The sequence below is a fragment of the Coenobita brevimanus genome, chromosome 13 (genome assembly GCF_032717465.1).
Source record: "Coenobita brevimanus isolate Jiangsu-jjx chromosome 13, ASM3271746v2, whole genome shotgun sequence".
NCBI classification, from domain to species: domain Eukaryota; kingdom Metazoa; phylum Arthropoda; class Malacostraca; order Decapoda; family Coenobitidae; genus Coenobita; species Coenobita brevimanus.
Window position 1 is genome coordinate 41343073 of NC_136966.1, and position 25221 is coordinate 41368293.

Here is a 25221-nt window from a genome sequence, read left to right on the forward strand (position 1 = left end):
TTTTATTTGGGCTAACACTGTGCATAATTATTGTGGCCTGGTGAAATCTAGGCCACCATGAAGGTTAAAAGCTGTCACGGTTAATGCTTTGGCCCAGAAAAAATAAGTTTGCATTCTGTTTCACCTAATAATGCACCATTTTATTCAGCTAAGTTCATCGTCGCCAAATGGTTACAATGTGAAGAAATGCGAACTGACAAAAATGTTTTATCATAATTACTGGTGTGTAGATTTAGGAACCGTAAGCGCTGGCTAACCACCGCAGTGTGGGGAATTCATATTTTAGTTTATTCTTGCTGTCCACAGGAGTTTGTTCATTTCATAAATAGGTCTTGTTGTGAAGGAGCCAAGTACGGCCATATCACCCCCCTCCCCCCTCCCTCAGTTTCAAAAGTCTCTCCTAAGATGAATAACAAAATTTGGAGGGAGCAATAATAACATTAACTAGGGGGGTGACCCCCCTGATGTAGTGAGGCATGTAATAGGATGCAGATTTAAAAGAAACACCTTCAGGTTTTGGTTTCGTGTCGATGTGACGAGTCTGAAAGGAGTTATGGTGAAAAAACGAATTGTACGTTCCCGTTATTCTACTTTTTTTTTTTTTTTTTAACCCTAGAGCCCAGGTTGGCCCAATTTGGCTCAAAATTTAATCAGATGATCAAGAGGTCATAGCCCATCATCCCTGTAATTTTAGTCAAAATCACACCACTAGTTTTTGTGTAAAGTTGTTAACAGACAGACAGACAAACAAAAAAACAAATAAATATACAGACAAACCGAGTGAAAACAATACCTGTCCCAGAGCCCCTCCGGGGCGAGGACGGGTAATAATTAAAAAAGTGGAAGGATTGTCGTGTTCACCCCGAAAATTTTATTCGTGCGTCTGTCACATGACTTCATTCAGTTTAGGGGAGCCACCTAGTAAAGAAGTTAGTGAAGGCTGTATCTAACCCCTCATGGTACAAAAATTTCCCAAACCAAATATGAAATACACACACACACACACACACACACACACACACACACACACACACACACAGAAAAAGTAATATAGAATTAACCGCTTTGCGCCCCGCGTCCCCGATATGGGACGGAACTGGGCGCTTTCGAAATGTAATAAAGAAGGGAACCCCGGGGTAGGGACTTATGAACTTCGCGACTATGAGCCGACAGGCGGAGGGCGGCACGCCTAGCACCCTTCCAGCAAAATCCCTCGCACAGGAGCTCTGGGAGCTAAGGAGTTAAACAAGAGTCCAAATAATGGGTCAAGATCCCTCTATGAATACTTGGCCTGATTTACATCCTCCCTAAGCCAGGCGTCACTCTGCCATGTTCTCGATGGCATGGCAAATTTCGTAACACTTGTTCTTACCGATTTATTTCTGCATTGTGCCTTTATATTAGTTAGTCTGATATTTACGTCTTTTCAATATCGAAACATCAGAAGCATTCAAGGGAAAGTTGGCTTTATTATCTCAAAAATGGCATGTTATTTTATTCCTGCAATTACCAGATAGAATTCCCCCATAGTGTAAGGTCTAATGAAGGCAATATCCACCTGCTTCAATCCGAAATGTTGCCTGAGCTGAATAAAGTCGTCTGCAGATGGCAAGAACAAGATGATAAAATATCGCATTGAGAGGGTTACGATGTACGAGTAGGCTAATTGCTACGACATCTTATACGTTATTGGATAGTTTCTCACTCCATCATCACAAACGGTTTCTTATAAATCGAATAAAACCGTCTGTTTCTGAAATGTGGTCTTTTGTCGGAAGAAAAAGAATGAAAGTCTCCAGCTGAATACGTCTATATGTCAGTTTACTTGCATTTGTGGGTTCATAAGCAGTTTCCCTAAAAACCTGCCTCTGCGGTGTGTGTGTGTGTGTGTGTGTGTGTGTGTGTGTGTTTGTAACATAACGCCTGTAAAGTGGAGGTGAAAATTTGGAACCACTGAATGGACATACTCTTATGGTAGTACATGTCGTTGGTCACAGTAATGGTAGCGCTTTGATTTTAGTGCTTTCCTGTTCCTTTTCCTTGATCCCTTCCACCTCCCATCCCATTAACCTCTTAACCCACTCACCTGAAAGCCGCTATTTTGATTATATTCATGCTACTAAAAGGTCATTATATCCAACGTAGGAGGGACGTCTTGTAGGTTAATGGAGACGATACCTAAGCTCTTAAGTTAAAAAAGAGAACTCCCCAGCTAAATAAATTCGTGTGGACAGCAGAAAAACTCAAAAGGAAAAAAAAAGAACGAAGGAAGGAAAAAGAAAGAACGAAAGAAAAAGAAAGAAAAAAGAAAGAACGAAAGAAAGAGAAAGAACAGAGAGGAAAAGAAACTGAAAGAAAGTACGTCAGCGGAATGATGGAATTAAGTGCATTTTTTTTTTTCCCTTCATTAGTGGTAAAGCCCGATGAGTTAATCTGGACGTCTCGTAGTGAAGGTGTTGACGTTTTTGGCCGCTTTGGCGTTAGTTGACAGCCAAAGATCCAACAACCCACTCGGAATCACCCGCTCCTCGTTATTTGATTCCCCTCACACATGAGCTCTGTAGTCGTAATGGTTGGGGTTTATTTTCGGTGTGTGTGTGTGTGTGTGTGTGTGTGTGTGTGTGTGTGTGTGTGTGTGTGTGTGTGTGTGTGTGTGTGTGTGTGTGTGTGTGTGTGTGTGGCTTGCGTTGGATTGCGTTTGCTAGGTTTGATTTGTTTGGGCATGGGTTTATGTTTGCCAGGCTTGGTTTTGGTTTGCATTGGCCTGGTTCTGCCTCCATTTCATACGGTTTGAGTCATATTAGCGTGGTTTTAGAGACGCATCTCCCTACGTGTCAAGTGGGGTTGGTGGAGGATTAGTGCCCCTCCCTGTAAAACAATTAACTCTAAGCCCTTGGCCACCCCGTTTGGGATACATGGCGTCTGGCAATGAACGAATGAATGAATGAATGAATATTTACCAAGAAGCGGTGCCAGGGGGCAGCAGACCCGTCCCCGGCAGTCATTTTAATGCTGACGTATAAACACAACATGCTATCTAGTCCAAGATGTTACGTCTCAAATTTGGAGAAAATCGGGTGAAAATTGACGATTTTATGCCCATTTGAAATTTTTGTCCCGACTCACCTGGTATTGACCCCCTTACCGCTGACTGGAGGTGACCCCCCTGATGTAATGAAGCATGTTATAGGATGCAGATTTGAGAGATGCACGTTTAGATTTTGGTTTCATGTCGATATGGCGAATTTGAAAGGAGTTATGGCGAAAAATCGATTCTTTTGCACTTTTTTTTTTTTTTTTTTTTTTTTTTTTTTTTTTTTGCCATACAGCCTGGGCCTTGGCCTTGGCCCACTTTGGCCCATAATTTGATCAGGTGATCAGAAGGTCATACCCATCATCCTTGTAATTTTAGTCAAAATCGCACTAGTAGTTTTCGCGTAAAGGTAACAGACAAACAGACAGACATACATACAAACAGACAAACCGAGTGAAAGCAATACCCGTCCCCGAGGCCCTCCGGGGCGGGGACAGGGTAATAACAAGCCCAGTCATCACCCTCAAAGTCACCATCTTCCTCGTTATTGCTCCTCCCACACCAGCAGTCCCAGTATTTTGTTTGTCTTCGTTTTCCCCGATTTTGGTATGGTATGGCCAGGGTTGGGTTTATTTGTCTCGGTGTCCCATCGTTTCGGCCTGGTTTAGTCAGCAATAGCCTGGGTTTCATTTATTTGGCTTAGTTTTTTCTTCGTTTTGGTCTGGTTTTGTTTTTTTATGGCTTGGTTCCGATTTCTTTGACTTGGTTTTTCCCTCGTTTTGATCATGCTTTGGTCTGTTATCGCTTGGGTTTCCTTTATTTGTCATGATGTTCCTTCATTTTGACCTGTTTTTTCATCGTTTTAGTTTAGCTTTGTTTAGCATGGTTTGTTTTTCAGGGCAAAAGCAGACGCAAAATTTTGCAGTGTCCCTCCCTGTCCTTCGAATGAAGAGAAATGGCCATTACCCTTTCATATCAAGAATGTTTTGATTAACTTTTGGGAAACCCCATAGTGAAACGAATAAGCCTTTCATTACGATGTCTATGTATTTTGGTGTGACTTCTACAAAAGGACTGCACCCAATCTTACTACAGTGCGGTGTGTGTAAGTTTTGCCTGGTGGGCGCGTGTGTGTGAACAAAGTATAGTAACTCATAAAGTTTTGATGCGATTTGGATCAGACCTGGTGGAAAGGGTTAGGGTCTTCCGAGGAACTGACTTGTTTGGGGGAACAACAGGCCAAATATTAAGATCGCACGGCAAGGTCAGCTTGAATAGTTTTAGTTCAGTTCAAACCCAACTTGGTGAGAGCTTTGGTGGTTATAGGGCTGGGATGAAGTGGTTTGATTTACTCGTACGTCAGGGTCGGATATCATAAATTAAACAGTTTTGATTCAATGTGGAGCAAATATAATAGAAGTGTTGAGGATCAGCCAAGGATGATGACAACAGATTTTGAAAACAATAGGTCAAAAATCAAGGTCAGAAAGAAAGGTCAACTTGAACAGTTTTGATCCGATTTGACTCATGCTTAGTGGAAAGGTTTGAGAATCTGGCGAAGTTGGAGTAGTTTTTATTTATTTATTTATTTATTTATTTATTTATTTTTTACACTCAGTATAAAGCCAGGGTCAAAAGCAGAGTCATTTAAATGTTCAACCCTAAACATATTGCAGGGCGCCTGTGTTGCATTCTGAGAATGCTCTTTCTTCTTTTATTCAGGAAGGATCTCTTACCCTAAGGGAATCAAGAACGTGAGGTCCCCATAAGGTGAGTGAAATCGTCTGGTGGTGGCAAGAGTGACGTAAGAAAGACGTGATCAGGCTGAATGCTTAGTAATTAACTTCTTAGTAATCAATTAATATTGTTTCCACGCATAATAGTAATCCCAGTACTAAGAGATGTCCCATACAGGCTGAGTGAAATCGTTTGGCAGTAGCTAAGATGAAATAAAAATGGATGTCATATTATGGAAGAGCTTTAATGGAAATTATGTTTAGGTAGTTGAGTGCTGGAGGTGTTTCCTAGGTTGAATATATTAATGTTAAAACAAAGAGGTCTTCGTACTGAAAAGACTTGCCGTCCTGAGGTCGTAAATGAAGAGTGGATGCATGTGCCGGCCATTCACCTGGGTACTCTGTTGATGGATCTGCGTTCCTATTCTCCAGTTTCGTAATCCTATACCAACACCACAGGAACAAGGTGATGGTGATGATAAAGCCCTGTTCAGTCAGAGAATGTCAGTTCATACATAATTTTTGTCTCCGCTAGATGACTTACTCAGCTTAAGAGGGACGTTTGGCATAGTGAACGGGATGGAAATAAACTCCATTAGCCTTGCACTACAAGACTGAACAAAGTCACTTATTGGTATGAATAAAAAAAAAAAAAAGTAATCTAGCTGAAAAATATAAAGAGGAAATCTCTCGTAGCAAATGTGGCCTCGTGGCGCAACGGATAACGCGTCTGACTACGGATCAGAAGATTCCAGGTTCGAATCCTGGCGAGGTCGAGTTACATGTTGTAAACTGTGGTGTAATTTAATAATTTTACTCTTTCTCTAGAAGTTGGCCACATTTGTAGTGGTTTGAACGATAAGTGTAACGAGTTGTTGGCCACGTTCCTTAAGCATTCTGGTGGTAGCATATTTCCTGTTTCTGGCTCCTACCCACTCCATGCATGGTAATGGGAGTAAGTTTAAAATGGTGGTGGTGGTGATGATTTTAATAATCCTAAGGGGTACCATACCTCTGAATCCATTTTTGTTAGTTTTTTTTTTTTAATGCTTTTGAAAGTATGTTTATTTGGTATTAATTTTACTACCCCTTCCATCATCCAGCCCTTTACTGTCCCAGTAGGTGCTTTGGGCCCGGAACTAGACTACACGGTCCCTACATACAGTACAGGGCAAGAATGGCCAGACTCACTCGGCCCTGAGTGGCATTAAGGCCCTCTCCCACTTCGGCGAAAGTGTGGAAGATAAAGTCACGATGTGTCAAAAATCCCTAATCGTGGGTATTCGTCATCAAAATCTTATCCATTCGTGGCATGGCGCCGATACGTCGCACGAGGTGGAAATTTGTCGTGGGGGACCACGACGTTTTCATGCTGCATGAAAACGTCGTGGCCCTCCACGATTTTGTAAAATTTCGTAGATTAGTCGTAAACAACAAGGCGACGCCTCGGCGACGTCGGCGATTACTCTGCGTATAAACCGCGTATGATCGCTGACATCGGCGAGGCATCGGTGGTGAAAAAAAACGTTGAGATGTCATACGGTCATACGGCGAAGCGTCGGCAATGTATCGGCGATGCATCGGTGAGGTTAATACGACATAGCCTACGTAAACTGTACGATATGTACCGGGTTGTGCGACAGTAATATTTCATCTTATGAATGTCGGTGATATATCGCCGACATTTCGCGGATGAACCGTCGATTAATCGCCTTAAATACGCCAATGACGGCGAGGGACCTGCGATGGCCTCGGCGTTTTGTCTGCGAGGTGCGTGCGATGCATTCGCCGACACATCGACGATACATCGTCGACAGCACGCCGCCATTGTACTTTTATCTCCTTTGAGTCGCCATAAAAAAACCCGTTAAAATTTGAATTTAGAATAATGCTTGTGCATTACGCCGACATATCAGCGATATGTCGGCTACTAGTCGCCAGTTATATCGTATACTCCGCCGAGGTTTCGGCGTTTTGTCGTACTGGTGTCGCCGGTATTACGCCGACACCACGATTCTTGGTCAGAATCGTCGACACATCACCGACTTCAGCCACGATTTTCATTGTGGCTTCATCGTGCCTATTTACGCCGAAGTGGGAGAGGGCCTTTATGTGAGCAATAAATCTCAGACTCCACTTGGATGTAAACCCTTGTGGGCCCCTTCCATTTGGAGCACTTTCACCCACAACATCACCAGGTGTTATTAGTTATATGGTTACCACTCAGGGTAGTAAGTAATTTCTTGAATTACTGTAAATCATTTGGCTTGCCATTCGGTGTTGGGTCACTTAAATGGAGTGGATTGTGGGAGCTCCCACCTACCACAGGTAATCTTGTTACCTAGGAAGGGCCAACAGGTAGTGGCACTGTATACCCTAGGTGAAGTGAAACAGCTGCAATGTCCAACCAGCAGCCAAACCACATATTTCCTCATTTCCTAGCACCTCGCCGTGGGAAGGATCCTGGTCTGACCCTGATGAGTTGCTGCCTACCAGAAGGGGGCACTGGATTCCTACACGGTGTACATACTGTTCATTACCTGTAGGACGGCCCACAGAAGCAGTTGGTTACCTGTGGTTGATGGGTCTGCAGCAGCAATTTCTATCTATTGCCAGACGCCTTAATCCCATAAGGAGTGGCCACAAACAAATCGCCTCCATGTTGCCCTGTCCCCCTCCATTTCTCTGCCCTCCTCCCAGTTCACATCCCCTCTCTCATGTACCTCTCCACTCCATCCCTCCATCTCATCTTTGGCCTCCCCCTCCCTTGTCCTCCCTCCACCTCACTCACATACACTCATCTCGTCAGTCTCTCGCTCTCCATCCTCTCCACATGGCCAAACCACCTCAGCGTATTTCTCCTAACGCATTTTATCACATCCACATCCACACCACAACGCTCCTTCACTTCTTCATTTGTCAGTCTCTCTCTTCATGTACTCCACATGCTCCTCTCAACTCATTTCCACTGCTCTCACTCTTGACTTGTGTCCTTCCAACAAGGTCGAAGCTTCGCTTCCATACGTTAAAGTTGGTATCACAATACTGTCATGCAGCGACTTTCTTACTTCCATGCTCACTTTCCTGCTTCTTATCACTGCTTTCAAAGAAGCAGCAACCTTTCTTCCCTGCTGTACCCTTTCAAGCACTTTATCCTCCAAACTTCCATCCTTACTCATCACAAGCCTCACAGTGCATTCAGTGACTTCATTTCTCTCGACGACAACAACTTACGCAAATAGAAGGAAGGATCAAATTAAAAATCACATGCCAGAGAGATACGTTGCATTTTCAATCCTGTGGCACATTCTTTGTTTCATTCTTGCCACCTCCGGACGATGGTATTGAGTTTAGGAGAAACTTATCGAACTAGCAGTTAATGTAGCTTTCATTGACCTCTTCGCTACAGAGGTCTCAACATATATGAATGGAATCCCCTGGTGGTAGGAAGAATACATCAATAGTATACGTAACCAGATTGAAGGAGTAAGATTAGCAAAAGGGAGTATGGCTGGCGATGGAGGAGTTGGAAGGCATAATGCTCACGACCACCCTAGATGAACTCTGGGATTAAGCGTTTGGCGATAACTAGATCCAAAAATTGAACATTTTTCTGGTAATGTTGACATAATTATTAATAAGACAAAAGATAAATATTGGTGGAGTGGATGTGGTGTCAGTGGAATGAGGGTAAAGTGAATGTGGAGTTAGTACGGAAGTGATTGTGGTGTGGATGTTGAGGGTGGAGTGAATGTGATAGGAGTGGAGTGAAGATGGGGTAATGGTAGAGTGATTAAGGTGTGCATGGTGTTAGCAGGGTGTAGGATGGGTGAATGTGATGTGGGTGTCGTGAGGGGAGTGTGGATGAATGAGGGTAGTAAGGGTGGTGTAAATGATATGTGGGTGGTGCAGGGGTGAGAGCTGGTGTGGGTGATGTGCTGGTGTGTTGTGTGTGGTGTGGTTGCTGTGTGGTGTGGGTGGTGTGTGGTGTGGGTGGTGTGTGGTATGTGGTGTGGGTGGAGTGCCAGTGTGGGTGGTGTGTGGTGTGGGTGGAGTGCCAGTGTGGGTGGAGTGCCAGCGTGGGTGGTGTGTGGTGTGGGTGGAGTGCCAGTGTGGGTGGAGTGCCAGTGTGGGTGGTGTGTGGTGTGGGTGGAGTGCCAGTGTGGGTGGAGTGCCAGTGTGGGTGGAGTGCCAGTGTGGGTGGTGTGTGGTGTGGGTGGAGTGCCAGTGTGGGTGGTGTGGTGTGGTGTGGGTGGTGTGGTGTGGTGTGGGTGGAGTGCCAGTGTGGGTGGAGTGCCAGTGTGGGTGGTGTGTGGTGTGGTGTGGTGTGGGTGGAGTGCCAGTGTGGGTGGTGTGTGCGATATTTCTGTTTATGCAAAGCCACTAGGACCTCCTCCGCCAAGCACTGTCCGCTGCCAACACCGTACCTCCTGCCATGTCACGCCATTCCCTACCTTGCTGACCCCCCCTGCTCTGCCATGCCACGCCATTCTCTACCTACCCTGTCTTTAATAAACCGCCACAAATGGACCAACAGGTCTGTTACCGTTTGCTTTCCTTTGTACTCCTTTGTACCTTGCCCATCCTTGCCCTGCCACGCTATTCCCTAACCTGCCCATCCATTGCCTGCCCTCTCATGCCATTCCGTACCTTATCCACCCATCACTGCCCTGCCACGCCTTTCTCTACCTTGTCCATCCATGTCCTATCCTGCCTTGCCATGCCAGTTCCTTACTTACCCACCGATGGCCTACCCTTTCCTGGCACGCCATTCCCTAACTTGCCTAGTCCTGACCTGCCTTGCCTTGATAAGCCATTTCCTGTCTCGTCTACCCATGCCCTGCCCTGCCATGCCAATCCCTACCATGCTTACCCATGCCTTACCTCTGCCCTGCCACGGCATTCCTTACCTTGCTTACCCATGTCGTACCCTGCAATGCCACGTCATTCCCTACTTTGGTCACTTTTGCCCTCACTTGCCCTACCACGCCACTCCCGACCTTGCTTACCTATGTCCTACCCTGCCTTGCCACGCTATTCCCTGCCTTGCCACGCCTTTCCCTGCCTTGCCAACCCCTGCCATGCCACACCTTGTATACGCCTGCCTTCCCTTGCCGTGCCGTGCCCTGCCATGCCCCGGCTTGCCCACCTTTGCCCTGTTCAGTCTTGCCCTCCCGTGCCCTACTTTGCCCTCCTCTGCCCTGCCCCCTTTCCCTCTGCTGTCATGCTGCCCTGCCTTGTCATTCCCATACCTACCCTGTCTTGCCCACCCTTCACCCTGCCCTGCCCTGCCCTGCCCTGCCCTGGTCTCTTCCTTGACATACTCTCACTGCCCCACCCTACCTTCTACCTGTCTTGGCAAACTCCACCGATTTTCTACCTCTTTGCCTAAACACACACACACACACACACACACACACACACACACACACACACACACACACACACACACACACACACACACACACACACACACACACACACACACACACACACACACACACACACACACACACACACACACACACACACACACACACACACACACACACACACACACACACACACACACACACACACACGTTGGGCTTTTAGTTACTGTTGACACTTCCATTTTAACCCACCCTGCCATTCCTCCCATTTTTACCCACCCTGCCACTCCTGCCATGTTACCCACCCTATCACCCTTCCAGTTTTACCCACCCCGTCATCCTTCCAATTTTACCCACCCTGCCACACTTCTGTTGTTACTCACTGCAATTTTTATTCATCCTACTTCCCTGTTACACCCGCCATTTTTATTCACCTTGTGAGTGGAAAATGAAGAAGTTCAAGACTTGGTGAAAGAGAAAAATGCCTTATACGAATAGTCTAGGCTGGCAAGGAAGGAGCGTTCCAGAGTGGCATGATTACAAGAGGCAACATCTAGAAGTCTAGTGAAAGGTATTGAGATGAAAAGGAGAGGAAATGGAAGATGGATATATATATATATATATATATATATATATATATATATATATATATATATATATATATATATATATATATATATATATATATATATGATTTTCCAGGAGTAAAAACTTTTGGAAGGAAGTAAAACGTGTGAGATCATGAGAATTAGGTAATGGGAGCAGATCGGAAAGTAGTAACATACTGATGACATAAAAAAGATTTTTTTTTATTTTGAAAATATAAATGAAAATGATGACCGCGTGGCTGTGGTGGAAAACAACATATGGTGAGTAAGTACCTGGGTGTGATGGGATACCAGAAAGGAGACAGTGAAGGCAGTTTATAGAAGTCGTGGAAATGCAGCAGGATTGCATGAAGACTTCAACTGAGTATATTCATAAATGTAAAAGGATGGCGTTGTAGGGTAATTAGTTCGACTTTTAATTTTATCCTGAGATGAAGATGAGGTACCCATAGATGGGTAGAATGCTATTATTGTTTCCTTGTGTAAATGCACGGACGATAGCATGGAATGCTTAAATGTTAAAGGTATAAATCGGTTTAGTACAGCAGGTAAGGCGTATAGAAGATTAGCAATTGGGGGAGTAATGCAGCTTACACAGCACATTAAGGTGGAACAAGGTTTTAGGTGCGGTAGGGGTACTTGTGTATCAGATGTTGTTTAACAAACGGGAATAACATACAGAAATGGAAGGTTCTGAATATAGACGTAGTAAACCTGGAAAATGTACGTGACAGTTGCTAGAAATGCCTTGTGGTAAGTGTTGAAGATGTATGGGGCGGGAGGAAAACCTTTTAGCATAGTGAAGAGTTCCACCAAAAGATTGGGGCATGTGTGTGTGAGCGAGGACGGAGGAGGGCCAATGGTCTGAGGTGAAGTTAGGATTCCGTCAGTGACGCATCATGTTGCCTTGGCTGTTCAGTCTGCTCATGTACGGGGAGAGGGACAGGTTTAAAGGATGCCGGTAAAGTGGAAGATCAGGAAACCATTTTTTATTTTCAGATTATACAGAACTGGTTACAAACTCAGAATGTAAATCGGAGCCTGTAGTATGAAGTGATATTTGAAGGTGTCAGAGAGAGGAGTTTACAGTGGGTGAGAAAATGCAGTGTGATGAGAGAGAGAGAGAGAGAGAGAGAGAGAGAGAGAGAGAGAGAGAGAGAGAGAGAGAGAGAGAGATAGAGAGCACAACGATATAGTAAGTCAAAATGGGGAATATTGAGAGGAAGTGAACTGGGTTAAAGTCATTTGAAATAAACACAGTAGCAGGAGCAACTCACAGGCCTCTCGTAAACCATGAGAAAGAACGGGCGGCATTATGTGAAGCGTTTAGGAACGTATAGTTGGAAAGGTTAATATCCCTCCAGGCAGGGATGGGAGTATATAAATGTACAGTGATGCCTGCTGCGTTGTACATGTCAGGAACTAGGACATAGTTAAAAAAAAGTGTTTGTGGGGTGAGATGGTTTTGCGAGGGTTAGAAATGAAGGAGAGATGTGTTGAAGTAGACAGAGTATGGTGGAAAAGGCCTATTAGAGTGTGAAAAAGTAAGCCATTAAGGGAGTTGATAAAGAAAAAGCAGCCTGCAGTTCAGAAGTAGAGCAAGGAAAGGGGAGGCCACGGAGGAAAGGGGAAAATGTTTAGAGATTTTGAATCATAGAGGTATGAGCATTTAGAAGAATGGTCTTTAACTTTTTATTTTATTTATTTATTTATTTTTTTTATTTTTTTTTATGCCCGCATCCGTTCAGATCACAAAATATTTTCTCCCACCTCGTGTCAGAAATATATTAATATCAGATTATAAAAATTTAGAGCCTTTATTTCACAACACACACACACACACACACACACACACACACACACACACACACACACACACACACACACACACACACACACACACACACACACACACACACGCGCTCTCTCTCTCTCTCTCTCTCTCTCTCTCTCTCACACACACACACACACACACACACACACACACACACACACACACACACACACACACACACACACACACACACACACACACACACACACTGGTGAATGGTTCTGTGAAACGAAAAATAATTTATGGTTAAAACTGATTTTCAGCGGCACAGTCAATTATAAAACGTTTGTCAAAGATACCCAAGAGCTAAAGTCTATAGAGATTTTTTTTTTTTTTTTTTTAGAAATGTATGACCCTCCTACACACAGGTATTTTCCAATTGGCTTTATTTTTGTTCTTGCTTCTCATCATTGACTTTCATGACGCGAGGATCTTACATTGAAATGGCCAATCGGATCCGCACGGTTTTTGGCCTCTGTTTTGATGCGTAGGAGCACTGACACACCTGCCTCGCAAAAGTAGGTAGTCAAAAATGGAACAAGAAAAATGGTAAATAGAAGACTCCACAGTTAGTCAAAGATATGTAATTTGCTTAATATTGTAAGTACGGTATACTGTATTACTGAACTGGTAAGCATGTTTCGCACCTCCAGGTTTGATGTTTCACACCCCGAAGAGTGCTGGCTTCTCAGGTTAAGAACCAGTGAGTGAGAAGGATGAGGTATATATGGAACAGACCAACTTGGAGTGAAGTGGTATGTCGGGGGGATGATATAATAGACAAAAAAAAAAGAAAAAGAAAAAAGAACTGTGTAAACCGCAGAGTGTTCAGCGGGACCTGGTTGTGGATGGTTCAAAGTTGCTCTGTTGTAGACCAATACAGGCAACAGCTGAGACAGTAAATTAGTGCGAGTGAATGAGGTTGCACTCTCCTGCATTCAGGCACCGCCCCACTGAGAAGGCAACAGGAAGTATGAAAAAAAAAAAAAAAAAGCCGTTTCGCTCGTGTAACGGCACTTAGGGCCCGACTTCGGGTAAATCCATTCGATTCAGTTAGACAGAGTCATTCAAATGAATGTAGGCTTTGACTGCTGCAGATCCACTTGCTAATTTTAAGCTGCCTAACGCTGTGCGGTCCTGTTTAGTTGAGAGACAGACAGGCACTGAGGAGATTAAGTTTGTTTCTTGGTCAACTATTATTATCTTAAGCCAGTCCTTAGCTGCCTTGGCAAGAACTTCAGCGCTGGATAAAGCTTTGCATTGGTGCTAGTGTGTTGTTGCACTGCCTTGTATCAGTAACTCAAGATACCGTACATAAAAACCTTCTGGCCGTGTTCTTAACCCCTTTGCTACTAGAGGTCTCCCCTAAGTGAATAAAATCAGTTGTCGGTAGTAGGGAGACAGAAAAGGTAGAGGCATTGTACTGCAGAGCTTTATTGATGTTTTTAACACGTTTACTGTGAGAGGTTCTCTCGAGACAGAGTGAAACCGTCTGTCGGTAGAAATAATTGAGTAAAAAGGGTGTCATGTTCGTGTAGGGGCAATAACCGATAGAGCGAAGTTGTACATCAGTTCAAACTTACGGCTTGGAACAGTTGTAAGCTTCTGATGCGATTAACCTGCCTACCGCGTTAAAGGGAACATTGGACAGTGAGATACAGAAGCCAGGTATGCTTTACTCTCATCCTGAAACAGCTGTGACCATTGGAAGACAATTTGAGCACTTCATGAACCGGTTGTAAGCAGTATATATATTTAGCTTGCATTTAGCATTACAGAGCACATTCATCATTGAGATACAGAAATCGAAGGTTACTCATGCCATGAAACTATTGGCCTGTGACGGTACATAAGAGACCTCCTTCAACATAACCCCAGGAACGAGGCCAGAACCTGGGGATGAACTCAGACCTGTGGTGTGCACAGACAGCTTGGGGGGCACGTGCTCTAGCTTGAAAAGAGTAGGGGGGGGGGGCCACACCCTCTGCCGGTGTCTGCTGCTGTGGTAGAGAGAGAGAGGGGGGGGGAGAGGGAGTAGGGGTAGGGGCTCTTATCCCCTTTGAACCTTCGCTGTGCACGCCCCTGGCTCAGACAGTTGCGAACCTGCTTGTCCAGTCGTCTGTCAGTTCCTCTTTAACATGATCGCACTGGAATCGTTTTGTTTGGGGTCTTCAGGGAATATAGACAAGACAGGGATAACAGAAGTGGCCTTACGTCATCCTGTGGCCACAGAAATGCTGGTTTTTTATTCCTGCGATTTCAAGGGCGACATCTCCACCGACTCTGCCTCATACTCGGACAGTGACAACGCCGACCGAGACGTAGAAGACCCAGATGCCGCCAGAATACGTTGCGGAGGAAAGCAAGGGCAGTCTTCCTCAACAAGGCCTAAAGATTACAATAGGTCAAATCGCGGCCGGGCGAAAACGCGACTATCATCGTGCATGAAGTCATCGCCCAGCAGTGGTGCTCGCTCTCTCAGTTCTCTTAAGGTCACGCTGCTGTTCACAACTTTCAATGCCTACCAGCTGTGCAGTATTCGGATGTTATGAAGACTTTATAAAGAAGGTTAAGGATGTCAGCTTCTTTAGATTCCCAAGACATGAAGAAGTTCGTGAAAAGTGGATACATTTCGGTAAAGGAAAAGACATCCTTAATCTAGACGTAGCGCGAGTATGCAGTCGTCATTGTGAGCAGAGTGCATTTAAAAGGTCACTCAAATATGAACTGCTGGACATACCAATACCTCCAAATCAAAGAAGACTAGAGGATGATGCACTTCCAGCACTGAATTTACCAAATTCTGAAGGCAAGACTAAAAAAAGAAACATGAAGGGATATATTGGTGGAGGATTAGTGCCCCTCCCTGTAAAACAATTAACTCTATGCCCTTGGCCACCCCGTTCGGGATACATGGCGTCTGGCAATGAATGAAGGGATATATATATTTTTTTGATGATACTTTTCTATAGTTACCCATGAAATATAAAATGGGCGGACATATTCACTATATTTTTCTTGCAATAACTCTTCTATACAAGTCTGTCTATCTATTTATCTCTCTATTCCATTCGACCTTGTTCCTCAAACCTCCTGCTGACCTTTAGCGGGTCTTCCACCTCACCTGACAATCGGGACTGAAACTCCAGCCGTGGATATGCACACTGGGCAGAGCCTTCACCCCATGTTTGGGCCACGTGAACTGGGCACAAGACATCAGACCAGACTCCGATGGAGTGGCCGCCATTAGGAACAAACCACCACTTACAGACCCATCACAAGTCCAACCCTTCTTTGGCATGGCTTCGTGTTGCACAAGATTTATCTAAGCTGTCGCCTCAGTGGTCAGGCCAAAATTTTGTTAGTAACGTGAACTATGTTAGAAGACATCTTCTTACTGAATTGAAAAAGTTTTTAACTTCATCACAACGAGAGGGGTCCTTCCCAACTAAAAAAATAAGTATGGTAGTAACTAGATGAAATTACAGAATACTTCACCATACTGAAGGAGCTGAGACAAATTCTGACCACTCCAGATCTTCAGCCAAACAAAATTGTCTTGGGAGAGGAAGAATAAAAAACAGAAAGCATCGTACTGAAGCAAACCCATGAACCCGTTTTTTTACTTTTTTTTTTATTCTTAATACTTCTACACATTCTTTTTTTCAACGTAGTAGGATGTCAGGCAGTGAGAGGGTTTATGGTGATAGTGTTGAACAACTCCAGTTAGAAAAGTGTCCTCCAAGCTGTAGTAAACGGTCTGGAGATTGCAAGTATAAAACATACGCCTCTGGATTAAAGGGGTTGTAAAAATATGAAAGAAATGCCTCTTCTGATGTTCTGGTCTTATGTCAGGTATCGTGTTCATGCAGTCATGTAGTAAGATACTGGATGACACATAGGGGTGGGCCAAAAGTTACTTTACCATAATATTAATTTATTAACACAGTTTTATTTCAACTAAATAAAGTGTACATGAATTATATTTCAGCTAATTGAGGTGTACGTCAAGTAAATTAAAAGTCAAGTTAAGTAAAATGTTCAAAATAACCTCCTTCTTCCCCTAAACAGAACTGGCACCTCATAGACACACACTGGCAAATTCTTCTCAGCTCATGATCATTTTTCAAGTTGTCAGATTCTGCTGTTATTCATTTTTTAAGTTCTTGAAGACTTGTAGGCTTTGTGTTGTAAACTTTTTCTTGGATCATTCCCCAAACTGCGAAGTCACATGGCATTGGGTCAGGTGACCTTGGAGGCCAGTCAACAGTACCCCTTCTTCCAACCCATGTGTCGCAAGTGTTACCGAGAAATTCTCACACATTCCTACCGTAGTGAGGAGGTGCACCATCTTGCATCCAAATTAATTTGGAAGCTCAAATATAACTGTGTTTTAGTTGCAATAAAACTTGTGTTAATAAAATAATATTATGGTAAAGTAACTCTTGACCCACCCTGTATAACGTACCCGGTACCACTTCCACTCCGACAGGCGTTATTTTGTGTGTTGTGAGGACGGCCCATTCAGTGTTAACTGTATCAGCCTTTCATCATTCATTAATCGTTTATTTCCACTGCCACGACCACGCCCTCTCTAGCCGACTGAGCCGTCCCCGCAACACACAACATGCTGCCCAGCAAGTTCCTAGTGCAACGCCACTTCCGGCGCCTGCATATCACGCAGAAACTTGAACAGGCATGAGTTATGCAGTCTTTTCGAAATCTATGTTTCTCCAGTTGAATAAACTAGTCTGTCGCTAGCCACAGGAAAATCCTGTAACATGCCAGCAGTGCTCAGAGAGTTAAACCAAAAAACAGACCGACGCGACGAGTTTTTAATCAGAATGATTATTACGTCTGGGTCAGGATACAGAAAAAAAAAAAAAATTCGCTTGTTAAGTCTTAGTACCGTATTATTTATCCTACATAACAGCTGACGACTTATCCCCTTGATCCAGATTAATGATAGATCATGTCTTATAAATTTGTTTGAATAATATATATATATATATATATATATATATATATATATATATATATATATATATATATATATATATATATATATATATTTTCTTTTATGCTAGGAAGAAGGAACCAAAGGCCATGAGCCCGCAGTAACAGTTCCCTCCAAGAGAAAAACAAAATACAATAGAGAGCCAAATTCAAGATCCGATCATTTTGAGATGCCTGGACACACTGCGTTTGAAAGACTGGAGATCATAGGCAGCAGGAAATACAGACAGAGGAAGACAGTTCCAGAGCTGACCTGTTGCATAAATGAAAGACTGGGAGTAACGGTTAACTCTTGCATTAGAGAGTTGGACAGAAAAGGGATGAGAGTTTGCTGCCAGACGGGTGCTACGCGCCCGTCGTAGAGGTGGAGGAATGCAAGCAGACAGTTCAGAGGAGCAGTGACCATTTAAGTAGCGATAGAAAAGAGATAAAGATGCAACAGTGCGGCGAAGAGACAGAGGTTGAAGGGAGTCAGTAAGAGGAGGAGAGTTAATGAGATGAAAAGCCTTTGACTCCACCCTATTGAGAAGAGCTGTATGTGGGGAGCCTCCCCACACATGAGAGTTGTACTCCACACAGGGGCGGATAAAACCCCTGTATAGAGTCAACAATTGTGCAGGGGTAAAGAAAGAGCGGAGTCGGCTTAGCACACCCAATCTCTTGGAAGCAGATTTTACAAGAGATGTAAAATGATCTTTCCAAGATAAGTCCCGAGTAAATGAAACCCCAAGCATGTTCAAGGATGATGCAGGATTAAGCTGAATATTATTAAACATTAGTGGGTATACCTGTGGAAGATTTTGTCGGGTTGATAGGTGTAAGAACTGAGTCTTAGATGCATTAAAGACAACCATATTATTTTTACCCCAATCAGAGATACGAGCCAAGTCAGACATTAGGTGTGCCATAGCCTCATCCCTTGTTTCTTGAAGTAACTGTTGAGATGGGCGTTGCGGGAACCGAATGGAAAGGTGAAGGGTGGAGTCATCAGCGTATGAGTGGATAGGGTTAGATGTACAGCTTAGAAGATCATTGATGAATAAAAGGAAGAGAGTTGGTGATAGGACAGAGCCCCTAGGAACACCACTGTTGATAGAGCTAGGAGAAGAACGATGGCCGTCTACAACAGCGGCTATAGAACGACCAGAAAGGAAGCTAGCGATGAAGGCACAAATAGAAGGATAGAAACCGTAGGAGGGCAGTTTGGAAATTAAAGATCTATGCCAGACTCGATCGAAAGCCTTTGAGATGTCAAGTGCAATGGCAAAGCTTTTGCCAAAGTCCCGAAAGGAGGATGACCAGGAGTCTGAAAGGTAGGTGAGAAGATCGCCAGTGGAGCGTCCCTGACGGAACCCATACTGACGATCGGAAAGAAGGTTGTGATAGGAAAGATGCCTTAAAATTTTTCTATTAAGAATTGATTCGAAAACTTTTGAAATACAGGACGTTAAAGCAATTGGACGATATATATATAGATAGATAGATAGATAGATAGATAGATAATAGATAGACAGATAGATATATAGATATAGATATATATTTGTGTGTGTGCATGTGCACACACACACACACACACACACACACACACACACACACACACACACACACACACACACACACACACACACACACACACACACACACACACACACACGATAGTTTGGACCAAAAAATTTCGTCGATACCTAGGTTTCCAGAAAGCGTTTGATAAGGACCCCCCATCTAAGACTGCTAGAAAAACCAAAAGTCCACGAACTAGGTTCATGGATTGGTGACTGATTAACGAACCGAAAGCATAACTGGTGAAACATAAGGCTGGCTAGAAGTAACTAGCGGAGTTCATCAAGGGTCAGTTCTAGGACCAGTTCTTTTCAGTATTGATATCGGTGATGTAGAAAATGGTCTCGCTTCTAAGGTAACGTAATTTGACACAAAGATTGAAAGCAGAAAAATTAGGAAAGTGGGCTGTGAATCTAAAGAAAATAACCTGGATACGTTAATAAAATTGAGCAAGAAATGGCAGATGAAATTTAATGTAAATAAATGTAAGGTAAAACACTTCGGCGACAAAAACCAGAAATATGACAATCATATGTTCAGTGTCCCACTGACGGAAGCAAAGGATGAGAGGGTTAGGAGTTATAAGTAACGACCTCCAACACTGCTAACAGTGTATAGCAGCCAGTAACATGGCAAAAAAAAAAAAAAAAAAAATGCTCGGCTTCATCGCAAGGAACTTTGACTATTTAACCCGCCCCATCCCGACTACTTTTCCACCACTGACTCCCCCCAATCCCGACCATTTTTGGATTTTTTTTTTTTTTGGCTCAAACCTCTGCTTTTGGTGAGAAATATCGAAAATTCATAGAGAAATCGCTCACCTGAGGTTTAAAATACTCGATACAGGTAGGAATACCTCCTTACCTTACTGGGTTTTCTAACAGGCTGGCTGCAAAGAAAACGAGTTCTGTGGGAGGATGACTATTTCACACAACTCATAAACGGTATTTATTTATTTATTTGGTACGAATTTATATGTAGTACGAGAGTATATTGGTTTTCAAGCAGTAATATAGGCATTATAAGCATTGTTTCACTCACTAACTCATCACCATACCTGACCTCTTTTTGCCACATTACCTGATCATCATTTCTGACTGTTTCTTCCTCTAATGCTATGTAAAGTTTGTCCTCCACATTGTCATTGATTGGGGAATCACTCTGGCTCTGAATTTCTTACCGTGGCATGACATGACTATACTGGCCAGGTCACTGATAACAGGTGAATTGCTGAGCCAATGGCATGCAGGGGGGGGGAGGAGGTCATGCTGGGTAAGGCATTGTCCCTGCCTGGCATCTTGTAGAGGAAGGTGTCACGTGTATACGTACCAAAAATCACTTGCGAAAATTGAAATTTGTGCAAATTAAGGACCTTGCAATTGATTCGTGTTTATGTACGTCGACGGGATTGGCAGTGACAAAACGTGCGGATGTTAAAGAACGTCGACGGGACGCCTCGGGTTAATGCCCGATGTTATCGCTAACATTTATACGTCATTAATTAGACCACACCTAGAATCTGGAATTTGTGTGTGTGTGTGTGTATATATATATATATATATATATATATATATATATATGTGTGTGTGTGTGTGTGTGTGTGTGTGTGTGTGTGTGTAAAGATGACGTAGAGGAGATCTAATACAAGTACAGGTATGTAAGATTCTTAACAAATTCGACGATGTTAAATTTGAAGGTTTGTTAGAAATATACTATGATACTGTGACTAGAAATACTGGCCTGAAACTCGAAAGCTAGATATGCAACACTAAGTAGGGAAAAAGCTACACATATATTCGCGTAGTGGAACGATGGAATAGACCACCAGCAACAGTAGGTAGTACGTTTAAAGTTCAGCTGGACAAATAGTTCGAGACTATAGACTATAACTTACCTGGTGTTGTTTATTTCCAGGCTCAAGCGTGTGACGCCGACAGTGAGATGTTCTGCATAATTATGAAAACATTCGGGGATAGTATATGCTCTTTCTTTTACAGATCTGCACACTAGAGATCACACAGTGCATACTCGTAGTTGTTTCTCTTCCTACCCTTTTCCTGCCGGTTTTACCGGATAGTATGGTGGATGGAGATAGCCCTCCTTTTTTCTGTCCTTTTTTCCTAAACATTGGTTAAATCTTAGTAGAGTTAGCTTATTTTCCCAACAGATAACCTCGTCATGGGCCATTAGGCCTCCTGTTATCTGTACTTTGTATGTACTCCACTGTACATACAAGTAATTTGTTCTTGCCAATTCCAGGCATTTTTGTCCAGGGTAGGCGAGACTTTCTGGGCAGGAGGGTTTCGTGTAACCTTAACTGATCCCTACACTAATATTGCCCTATGCCAACATGAAACAACTCGTCTGATGGCAGAAATACAAAATGACTTCATCATATTGAAAAATTTCACTATCTCCACATACTGTTTCTCTTGCTACTTTGTTTCCTGTTCTTCTATTCCACTCACCCAATTAATTATTCTGTTGTAAGCAATAACGATAGTGGTGGTGGTGGTGGTGGTGGTGGTGGTGATGATGATGATGATGATGATGATGATAATGATTTTTTTAATGATGGGTGTGAATTGTGATGATGGAAGTGGGGGTGATGATGGTATGTTAATATTAATGGTATAGTGTTTGTAACATTTAATTTTAGACAAACGATGATCATTTTTGTGGAAATACTTGAAATTGTTCATCATTTCATGTTCATTGTGCATTTCTCAATCATGTGTTTAGATTATCGGTTTTATAGGCAGTACTCTCGTTGTTTTATGTCTTCCGGAACACCTCTTTTCATAGCAGTTTATTTTTCCTATTACACCTTAATAACCACCTGTATGTTACTGAGGCAAATGTTGTCTGTATCTGACGGATGTAAGTGCTGTACATGCAAGAGATTGTTGCTGCTTTTGTTCTTGTGGCTCACTCAGTTTTAGGCAATAGTTTGACTTTAGTAGGAATAGGATACTAGAGTTGTCCCAGCCATGAGTGGGTTACATGACTTAGTTTTGTTAGTTGGAATAGGATACTAGAGTTGTCCCAGCCATGAGTGAGTTAAATGACTCGCTCAGCTAAAATAGTAAAACTCTTTGATGTTAGCTGGCATAGGATACTAGATTTGTCACGACCATGGGAGGATTAAATTGTTAAATACAGGATAAACAGTAATGGAAGAAGTGCAATCAAGTTTCTGTGGCAACGAGAATACGGCTCTTTATTTTCAGTGAATATAGAAGGTGCGGTAGGTAGGTGGTGGTGACCATCACTCACTAAATGTAGAGCCGCTTCCTTCTTCCCTCATCTTTATCATTCTCTTGCTGTGTTTGCCTTCCATCCATCGATCCATCATCCAGTCCTATGTTGCACCATGAGGAGTGTAGGAGCCCGGAGCTAGGCAAGCTGGTCCGGACATTTAAGATGAGAGTGGCCAGCCCCATTCATCCCTGAGTGGCATTACGTGAGCAATAAACCCCAACCATCCCTTGGATATAAACCAGCACCGGCCTAATCCGACTGGAGCGCCGTAATTACCCACTAAACCACCAGGCGCCATAATTTGGTTATATGGTTACCACCCGGCGTAGTAAGTGGTTTCCTAGAGTACAGGAAGCCATTTGCCTTGTCACTCAGTGTAGAGTCACCCATAGGCAGAAGGAAGAGGAAAGAAAGAAGGAAAGAAAGACAGAAGAGGAAGGAAGGAAGAGAGCAAAGCGCAGCCATTCATGACCAGCACTACATCCAGTGAGTGGAAGGTGTGCGCCCCCACCTACAACATACGTGTGCCTTCCACTCATTTTATTTTTCCAATCTTTCCTGTCACCCTTTATTACTCTTCTCTCCTTTTCAGATGGCTTTACACTGAGTGACAAGCCTAATGGTTTCCTGTAAGCCAGGAAACTGTTTACAACGATGAGTGGTTACCATATAACGAATTCATACGTGTCCCTTTCGTGTCAACGGGTGGGTTGGTGGAGGGTTAGTGCCCCTCCCCGCAAAACGACTAACTTAAAGACAAACGGCCACCTCTTACGGGATTATGGCGTCTGGCTATAGACAGATAAAAGATGTCTCGTGTGGACCGACAGACCCACTCCTGCCAGTCTTTCTTATGTTCTGTGTGTAAACTTAAGGCCGAGGTCGAGTAGACTGTTACTGAGGTGCGAATTTGATCCCGTTTGTTCATTGTCGCTGTTGTGTAACCCCGGTCTGTCCGGCAGAGGAAACCCATCAGCCGCAGGCAAGCAACCGCCCATGCAGGGTTATCCCGGGCAGTGAACCGATGTTCCCCTGCGGTAGACGGCACCTCGTCACAGCGAGGCGCGAAGAAGAGTGCAAAGATTTGGTTCATGGATGGACGCTTCATTTACATCTTGCTATCTTGCCTGGGTTACTGATATTAGGGATGCCACATAGTGTAGTGCCACCTGAAATGAAAAGAATATTAAAAATCGACAGGAATGATGGGATATATAGGAAGGGAGGGCAGTCACAGAAAAGAATGAGAAAGACGAAGAAAGAACAAGGTAGAACTACATCAAGTGAGTAGATGATCATCCTTTGCTTTAAGAACTGTGACAAGAGATTCATGGTACTTATGGGGTTAATGAACATGAGGTTATCACATAAGATGCTAGATTACTTCTGCAAAAGTTTTCATCATCACCTTCATCATCATCATCAGTGTCATCGTCATAATTCTGCTGCCTCTTAATAATGCGATGGGGTGGGAAGGAAAACCTATGTACGAGAACTGTCGTTAATGTGCCCTCCGAAGCTAGGCCACAACTACATTCATTCCTTCTTTAAGTTTTGGAATGGTAACAGTACTGGTAAGAGTCAGTCCCATTATCTTTGAGAGGTGTCAAGGCCCAGGGCAAGGTTACTGCTGTCCACAACATTTAAAGACAGGTGACCAGCCTATGCAGATGTTGATATTACACAATGGGGAACCTCAAGTCACCTGATGCTGTAGTATCCTGTTCTCAGTCTTCCGGGAATCATAACATTTGTAGGATTTTTTTGTTATTATTATCCCCTTCACTACGGTGAGTACGTCTCTTGTATGTTATTCTGATGACCTGCATGCAACTTTATTACATATTAGAAATTTAGAGCTGGAGGGTGTGTAGACATGGCTCTGATTAATCCTTCACTATTAGGGGATTTTTCCAGGCTTCAGAAAACAGTATGATTTTAGTTAGAACAATGTGAAGAACATCTAAGAGTGAAGGGATTCAGGACGCAATACCTATAAAGGACCGTGTAGTCTGGGGTTTGTTTATTAATATGACTTTGTGAACTGAACTACTGCACACAAGGCACAGTACATAACCTTCAGTCCGACTGCTGCCTTACACCACTAGACCACATCACAAACATTCTCACTGGCAGTAGAAGTCATCACGAATAATGAATGAACCTTTTCAGCAGGGAACTTTGTTTTTTAAAGTCTGGTTGTCAATTGCGGATTATATTTAACCTTGGGAAGACATTTCATAGTGAAAACAATTAATGGAGATTGTTTCTGACCCCTTCATCGTGAAAGAATGAATCGAATGAGAAAAAAGACATTCGCAGTGAAGAAGTTGATTCAAGCTAAATAAAGCAGTGTGTATGTTTTTACTGCAACCGGTTTGAGTAAACCATGGCTGGCAACGCTGCATGTATGAAGAAAGCTTGCAGGTGAGTTTGCTTACAGTAGGTGAATTTATGGGGGACCTTGTTGTACGGGGCTGCCAGGTGGGAGCAAATACAGGTTAAATTAGGACAATCCCCCCCTCCCTTTCCCCTTGCAGAGAGAGAGAGAGAGAGAGCATTGTTGCCAGTACATTGTAAGTGATATTTGCCAGTCCAAAAAAAGATGGCGGTCCAGTAGTATCCATAGAAGCTGACTACAGCACCAGTCAAACCGGAGCATATTGCCAAGGGAGGTGGAAAGTTGATGCCAGAGAGAGCTGGGACTCTGTTTCATCAGTCATCACGACCCCAGCTTCGAGCCATCCTTCTTTGCTAACGCTTTTCGGTGTTTCTGAAATACTGAAAGCTGGCCAGCATA

At 43.4% G+C, this 25221-nt stretch overlaps 1 non-coding gene across 1 annotated transcript; it reads left to right on the forward strand.

Moving 5' to 3' along the window:
* The first annotated feature begins 5473 nt into the window (after positions 1–5473).
* TRNAR-ACG (transfer RNA arginine (anticodon ACG)) lies at positions 5474–5546 on the forward strand. Its single transcript has one exon. It is a non-coding gene; the product is annotated as a tRNA-Arg (tRNA).
* The last annotated feature ends 19675 nt before the right edge of the window (positions 5547–25221 follow it).